Raw genomic sequence first — 8501 nt, forward strand, 5'->3', positions numbered from 1 at the left:
ACTCTTCGGGCATGCTTGAATTTTCTGCTAATATTTATTTTGTTTTTATTATTTTTATTCCTCCTTTTTTACAATTTTTTGTCTTTGAGACGTAGAAGCTAATAACTACGAAGGAGTTGGATTAGCTAGAGAAGGTGGTGGTGGTATACCTTCCCTTCTTGTTCGTGATCTACTTCCATAATCAGGTGGGCCAAAGCTAGCACCAAATCAAAGATCAATGGTATGTATGTTGATGCCTCTTAAAATACTACATCTCCCTCCTGGCGCATGTAATACATTTTAAATACAAGGACTTCCTCCATACTGCTCGAGAAGAGAAGTAGCTCATATCCTTTGAGATGTATTTTACTAAATCATTATATTTTGTGCTTATTCTCAATTATGTTTTAAGTGTAGTAGAGAAAAAGCAACAAATATGTTTAGAAATTAATAATGATTTAGTAAATGACACATGAATAGATATGAGCTACTTCTCTTCTTGAGTTGTCCGGTAGAAGTCTCTCTATGTAAAGAGTTTTAGGATCACCAGGAGGGAGAGGTAGTATTTCACGAGCCCTCGACAGAAATATCATTGATCTTCCATTTGGTGCTACCTCTAGCCCAGGAGCTTATGCAAGTGAATCACGAACACGAAGGGAAGGTTTACCACTACCACCTGCTCTATCTAATCAGACTCCGAAGTATTTATTAAAATACAACTTTGTAATATTTATTAACTGCTACATTTGGAAAAGAAGAAAATCTCTACAAGAGGAAGAATAATCAAAGCTTAATTGTAATTAGCTCAAAATACTAGCATGCCTGAGGAATGTAGGAGAAGTATCAAATTTAGCTTCAGGTTTACCAAACTTACCTTCAGCGATTATCAAACCTCTACAACATATGTGACCATCAATATATGGTGAATTTCGTCAAGGGAGATGTAGTCATATCTTTTATTTCTTAATCAAATTAATTATATAGAGAGAAGAATGAAGCTCTTATTTAATCGATGCAAACAACCGAATATATCTCTACATGATATATACTTAAGAGCCTCATCGAAGATAACCTTTTGAGATCTGTTAGTGCATAGAAGGAATCACCCAGCTGATTGAGGCCAATAATTACTTGATATTCGTACGAGGATACTCAGACTTGAAATACTTTTCACTGACTTCTTTCTTCTAAAAACATTTTTCCGTCAATCTTTTGGAGCCTGAAAACGCTTTAAAAGAAATAAATATCTAGCCTTCAAGGTGCCAAAACCTGTAGCTCTATTTCCAGCCTCCCAGTTTCACTTATCATCAACATTTGGCAATTCTATATGAGACGAGATAAATATTCGCCACATTCATACTCTGATACCGGATAAACTTGAGGCCTAATGTAATTTATTGTAGATCAACTCCCATTATATACAACAACTGTACGAATCTCCCCCACCTCCTCCGTTGCTGACATTTAGTTAGAAATATCTAACTCTATTGATACTAATGAATCTATAGAAAATCAAAGAAGAAACTTCATAAGTCCACATTAGAAAGCAATCCTAATTTTGCTATAAAATATCTCTTGGACAAAGAAAAAAGCAACTAAAGGAGAAAAGACAAAAATTGGGCATACTCCCTAGGGAAACAAGACACACATACTTCAGCTGAAGATAAACATAATACCTTTCAACATGATCTACAAAAACACTCTCCTCAAAAGGAAAAAAACTAAACATAAAAACTGACTAGCAGAGTGTTTGTGTATAATGCAACATTCTTACATTAAAGACCAAATTTCACAACCACCTTTGGCGTGTAATTATTATTGTTTTTCAACCTGTATTACTAAGATACTTAGTTTAATGAGTATTTTTAAATCAATAAATGTTAAAACACTAAATGAAATAGAACCTGAAACAAATTAAATTAATTAAACAAAATTGTTTTCTCAAAGAAGAAACTGTAGCTCATAAAATGTACAATCTCCATAAGAAAAATCATCCCCTCAAGTATCGGTGGTTAGAATATATCCTCATAGTATAAAATGATATTACTCACCGGTGTATCGGTACCAAAAACCATTTTGTTGAGAAACCACTCAAGAAAAGTGAATTAAACTTATAATACTAGGTTTAGTAGAAGAGGAATTTTAGAAATTAGATATTTGTTATTGAAAAATAAGAGGAATTTTCTTTATATATAGAAAACAGAGGGTAGTGTAAGTGATTGTTTATGTGGTCTTATGGGAATGATCACAGCCCTTTGAAAAAGTCACAACCCTTCAGAAAATTCATAGTTTTATTTCTTAAAAATGAAACTATTTATAGAAGTCACAACACTTAAGACTTGTCATAAATCTTCATAAAAGTCATAACTATTCAAAAAAGGTTCACAACTTTTCATAAAAGTAGAAAATCTTCAAAATGTCAACTCTATATAAAAGTCACAAATCTTCATTTTACATTCACACCTTTTGAAAATCTAAGAATTACTCAGAACATTAACTAAATTGTGGACTTGAAGGGTTCTTTGTTAATAGATCCTACAACATGACAATCCTAATATGCTATCAGATCCTTTTGGTAGGAAAAATTCTAAGGTTCTGATGAGTTCAGAAAGTACGATAAAACACAAATATCCTTTTAGAAATGTCATAACAATCTGAATCTCATATACTTATATTTATCTTTAGAAATCGTGTCATTAGAAATCCAATCTATAGGAAGAAAATGGTTAACTAATATTTGTTGTACACATTAGCCTTATGTTTTGAATTTAGTTCACCTCTAATTTTATAAGAACACAATCAACTTGGCTATATATTTAATTAAACTTATTACTATTTATAGGAGAAATCTTAATTTAGAATAGATAGGTAGCAGTTACAACTATTATTAATTGGCAGAACTAGGTAGTTGCAATGTTGTCAATTAGAACCCCGTCTCTAAAAAATTATAATGTGCAACTAAGGCAAACCTAATCTTCATAGTTATATAAAAATGTTGAATCCCCTAGACATAAGGGTCGATACTTTTATAGTGGCAAATTAAATTCAAAATCTATTTAGATCATATATTAAAGTCGTAGGTGTAGAATCTAGTATTTATCTCCATCAACCACTGTTGTAATAACATTTGAGAGTCCTATTTAAGCCATCTACAACCTCCAGATTAATTTTTTAGAAATAGCAACTAGCACTTGATACGTTCTATTGATTATTTTGGGTCATGGGTTGTTCATGTGGATCGGACCCGACCCAATATAAATTTTGAAAAAGAAGCTATATATTATTTTGAAAAGATGGGAACAGTTGTATTGTTTAACCGTAACACAAAATTCATTTAAAATAGATCTTCATACCTCAAGAAAGAGATAAATATCATAAACAAAAAAATAAAGAATAAGAAAAAGGCCAGACCATTTATTTTTTAACATTGACATCAATTAATCCAAAAGGATACTTAATTCGTGCCATTCCACTTTCTTTTATTGAGATCCAAAGTCCGAATCAGAACACCTCCTCAACGAAAATATCATTTATAAGTTTTACGCTATGGTTAAGAGATACACAATCTTATTCCTCTTAGTGTTGATAATTACATTGCTATTAGAGCGATGTTAATTGTTCATACGTGAGATGCTATTTCTTTAAATAAACCGTGTTTAATTTTTTTTTTGTAAATTTTCTTATAGGAAAAAGATAATTTTGATCTAGAGAATAAAAAATCTGTGAATTTGAAAATAATATTTATTCTTACCTTTAAGACATATAAGTGGATAAGAATCAGATTGGATATAGATCCGATGAGAATGAAACTCGCGATATTTTGATTTAAAAAAAGATGTGTTATGATTATTCCATGGATCTGATTTGTAACGACTAATATATTTATTTTCTCCAATGTTCCTTTGAAAAACAGGTCTGGAAAAATTTTGTTTGTCCATAGTTTTGTGGGTTTGCTTCTTTTTTTTTTCATTTAGGAATTTGTGGGTTTATTTTTCTTTATTATGAAAAAAATGATTGTTCTAATGAAAATTGAAAGAAGAAATAATATACCTATACAATGTCTTTCTTGAAGAGTTGAAAAGTATTGCAGTACATCAATGTTTTTTTTAATAAAAAGGGAAAGGTTTTATGCATTTTTTTATTATTTAAAAAGAAATTCATGCAATACTAGTACTAAAGAAGTGTTGTTCAAGTTATACTATTAATATTTTTGTAATATTGAAAAAGGTGAAGTCCACTGTTGCATATATTTTGTTGGATAAAAGATTAATATTATGTTTATTTTTTAAATAGTCATATTATATTTTTGGAAGAATTAAATATATAATAAGCATGTAAATAACATTGGTCTTGATAAAATCATTTAGTCCTTGTACTCTTTAAAAATTTATTTATCTTCCACAAATGATAGTGACATGTACTGCCACATTTAATGGTTCACCAATTCATATTGTTTTCTTGTTCATATTTCCCACATGGATTAACATGAACAAACTTTAACTATTCCAAGTGGAAATACTAGAAGTCTAGTGAAGGGAGAATGTAGAAGAGAACAACATCGTAAGACACGTCTCTGAGGGCATAAAGTCATCAAGATACGTAATCCAAGGGCAACACAAATAAGAATTTTTTTTAAAGAACTTATGTTTTTGAAGATATCCCTTAATGTTTAAGCACATGATTTTATTCAGCTCTTTCAATTGAAGTTTGTTGAACTTGCTGGATTTGTTGAAATTTTAAAGTAGAGAGTCTTAGCTTATTTAACAGACACTCTCTATGAACCTTGAATTAATAGATTGACTATTCTTTATGATGACATTTGATCTTGTCAGCTTTTTAGGGTTTATATTTATTACCATTAAGACTTGTGAGAGGATTTTAGATTTAGATGACTTGTTATATGTTAGTGCTCTTTCGAATTAAAATATATAAATTATATAGTTTGATTTTTTCCAATTTATGTTATTAGACTTAAATCTTTGTTGTTCAAGTCCTCAATATATTGGTATGCACAATAAGAAATTAGTTCAAAATTTTGTTGAATATTGAATTTGTAGATGATGATTGTATACTTACATGTCTTTTTGATTTTACATTGAATACGAAACCTTTATGAGAATTGATTTTAATTAATGTGTGTGTCATATGCATGAATAATAAAAAATTCATGAATTATTATATCTCAACATATATGCATGACATAAAAAAAGTATCATTGATGACTATAAAAAATTTGAAAAGCTGAATGGTGACAATAACGTCATTTGGAGTCGTAACTATTATATGTACAGATGATAATAATTGTCTCCTGAATCAACCAAAATAAACCAAAATAGGGTAATAGTGAACAATATAAAGGGATCTTGAAGTTTATAAGGCTTGGAGGAAGGCTAATCCTGCTTCCCGTGAAATACTAGCTAGTTCTGTGGTTGATGACCTCATACATTAATATGACAAAATCCATATTTCTAATGCTATGTGGGCACGTCTACGAGGAACGTATGGGGTACGTCTGTGACACACCTCCAATAACTGACTATCACATTTGATGCATACAAAAAGCGTCATGATCAAAATATCAAACAACACCTTATGATGATGTCAAACATGACCGTTCAACTCAAAAGTATTGATCATGTTCTTTAGGATGACAAATAAGTTCAGTCATTGATTCGGTCAGTTACCAATAATTGGGAACACTTGAAGGTAAAAGTAACAAAAAGTAATAGCATCAAAACATTTTTTGATGTTGCCCACTATGTTAGTGCTAAAGATGAACATTTTTGTGATACTAAAGCTTCTTATAATATCATTGTGCCAGAGTGAAATAGCAGCGAATCTTAAGGATTCAAATGCAAGAAGGATCGGAAAATAACCGAGAATGACAAAAACACCAGAGAAGTACCTTCTTTGAAAAAGAAAAACCTAAATTCCAAGAAATTAAAAAGATTACTCAAAAAAGAGATAAGAGCAAAATAGAGTTCTTTAATTGCAAAGTGCTAGGGTATTTTGATCGTGAAAGTATTGACACAAAAAAAGGTACTATTTGTTATTGCATCTGTGAGTACTACATGTAGTTCTAGCACTTCTTTACTAATTGAATCTTATTCTATATCAATTATCGACTCAAGATCCACCGACCACATGAGTTGACTTAGATAAGAGTTTCGGAATTTTTATAGAGTTTCATCTAAATTGCAGTGTATATATGTAGGAAATAATGTTAAAGTTTAAGTCAAAAGGATCAACACATGCAAAGTGACCGTGTAAGGTGGTCGTTCTTTGATTTTGCATGAAATCCTATATGCTCTAGAGATTCGACGAAACTTAGTATCATTTCGTCGTAATGATTTTAGAATAACCCTAGAAAATGTTTTATATGGTTTTGGACTTTTTATGATAGTTTTATTGTCTTAGATTGTAATCCTTGAACTTATGACTACTATATTGACCGTTGTGTAATGACATGTTATTTAAGTAATAATAATGTTGATATTATTAAATGGCATGCAAAATTAGGTCATATAGGGAAAGATTGAATGAATAGGTTGTCAAAGGGGAAGGAAATTTATGTTCTTTAACCAAAATTGATATGCCAACTTGTGAAACTATCTTGTTTGAAAGGTCACACGTAAACCATTTGATAATACTAAAAGAGTTGAGTGCTCACTTCAAGTAATCCATTAATATATTTGTTGTTAAATAAATATGAGGGCACAATGTGGTGTGACATATTTCATTATATTTATTGATGATTTAATGTTCTTTGGTTATTGCCATTTGATTATCATAAATTTAAGAGAATACACATAAATTTACCCCGAAAGTTGTCCCGTATTTGAATAAAGACACCTTTACTTTGGAAGTATTCTATTACCCCATGGAACTATTTAATATCTTTGTAAATGATCCAATTTGACAGATTTTATCGTCTTGTTGTTATCACACAAATGGGGTGCGTGACCCAATATATTTACTACTATAACAATCTATAAAGTGCCACATGTCATTATATTTCTTTATTATTAATTATTTAATTAATATACATCATCTTCCCGTTATATTCTTCTCCCAAATTCAAAAATCCAATTACCTTTTATTCATCTTCTTCAACTTAAAAGATCCATTTACTTAATCCATTTTATTACTTTTTCCTTGTCTCTTGCTTTTCTTTGTTTCTTTTTCTTCTTTTATCTTTATTTTTTTAAAACTCCATTGATTAGAGAATACTGTGAAACTCCATCGTTTTTTTGTTCTCATTACCTTGCTTTAGTAACTTGAGACTTTGCTTTAGGAACTTGCTAGTTGAATTGATTTTATTTAGTGATGTTTAGATGATTAAAATAGTGTTGTAACATGGAAGCATCATAGAGACTACATTGACGGTGACTATGGCTGCTAGTTTTGGAGGATTTACAGCAAAGAACAAAGTTAATAAAATTAAAATTAAAATGAAACTAAAATTAACAATTAAAAGAACTTAATACGTGTCAAACAACTATTGGCGCATGATTGAACCTTTTTTCTTGCAATTGGGGTTGGTTGAAAAGTTTGTTATTTATAACATTCTTGAATCGTTCAATGGGGAAATTATACACCTATAATGTTAAGGTGTCATTATAAAATTCGACATAACTTCATGGTGACTTTATGACTTTTCTCTAAATCTAACGCACTTGAGTGCTTTAAAGTTATATATTTTAAGTAGAAAGTCAATTAGATAAAATATAAGGACTTACGGAAATGGTCAAGGACATGAATATTTTTCGAAATAATTTGAAAAAATTTGTAAGGCAATTAACTTAACCTTTTGCATATCAACAAAATGGTGTATCTCAACTAATGAATAAAACATTACTGGATAGGACAATATCAATGTTGGCACATCTAATTTTTTTTATCTCTTTTGAGGGAGAAATTATTGATCACGACCTAAATATTGAACAAAGTGTCATCTAAATCACTATATTTTACTCTTTATAAACTTTGGACTTCTCATAAAACAATCCTTATATACAATCATTGATATGTGCAATATATATTAACCTTATTTTTTATAAATTTAGTAAACTAGTCCAAATTAATGAATAGAAATATCTTTATTTATAAGATACTCTAAACACTCCAAAAGTATTTATTCAGTGAGGAATTGCAGGATCGAAGAATTATTGAAAATGTATCATGAAATGACAGATTTTTGCGAACAATTTTCCCAAAATAGATGAATTAGCTGAAAGTTATACTCTAAACGAAATGTTGAATTCAAAAGACCAAGTAATGTTGTCAGTAATACTTGGTAACTCAATGGATCAACTAATGATTTCTTATCTAAGTAGGAGTTGTGAATAAAAAGATCCTATAAAGGAATGTAAACTTCAATTACATATGTATACAACAAATGGCGTACCTAAACAATCTTATAAGATTAATTATTGTCTTTTCTTGGTATCTCTTACAGAGTTTGATTAATCTAAATATGTATGGGTCTTTATTTAAGCTTAAAAAGGATGAAGGTTACCAAT

The sequence above is a fragment of the Solanum lycopersicum genome, chromosome 10 (genome assembly GCF_036512215.1).
Source record: "Solanum lycopersicum chromosome 10, SLM_r2.1".
Lineage (NCBI taxonomy): Eukaryota > Viridiplantae > Streptophyta > Magnoliopsida > Solanales > Solanaceae > Solanum > Solanum lycopersicum.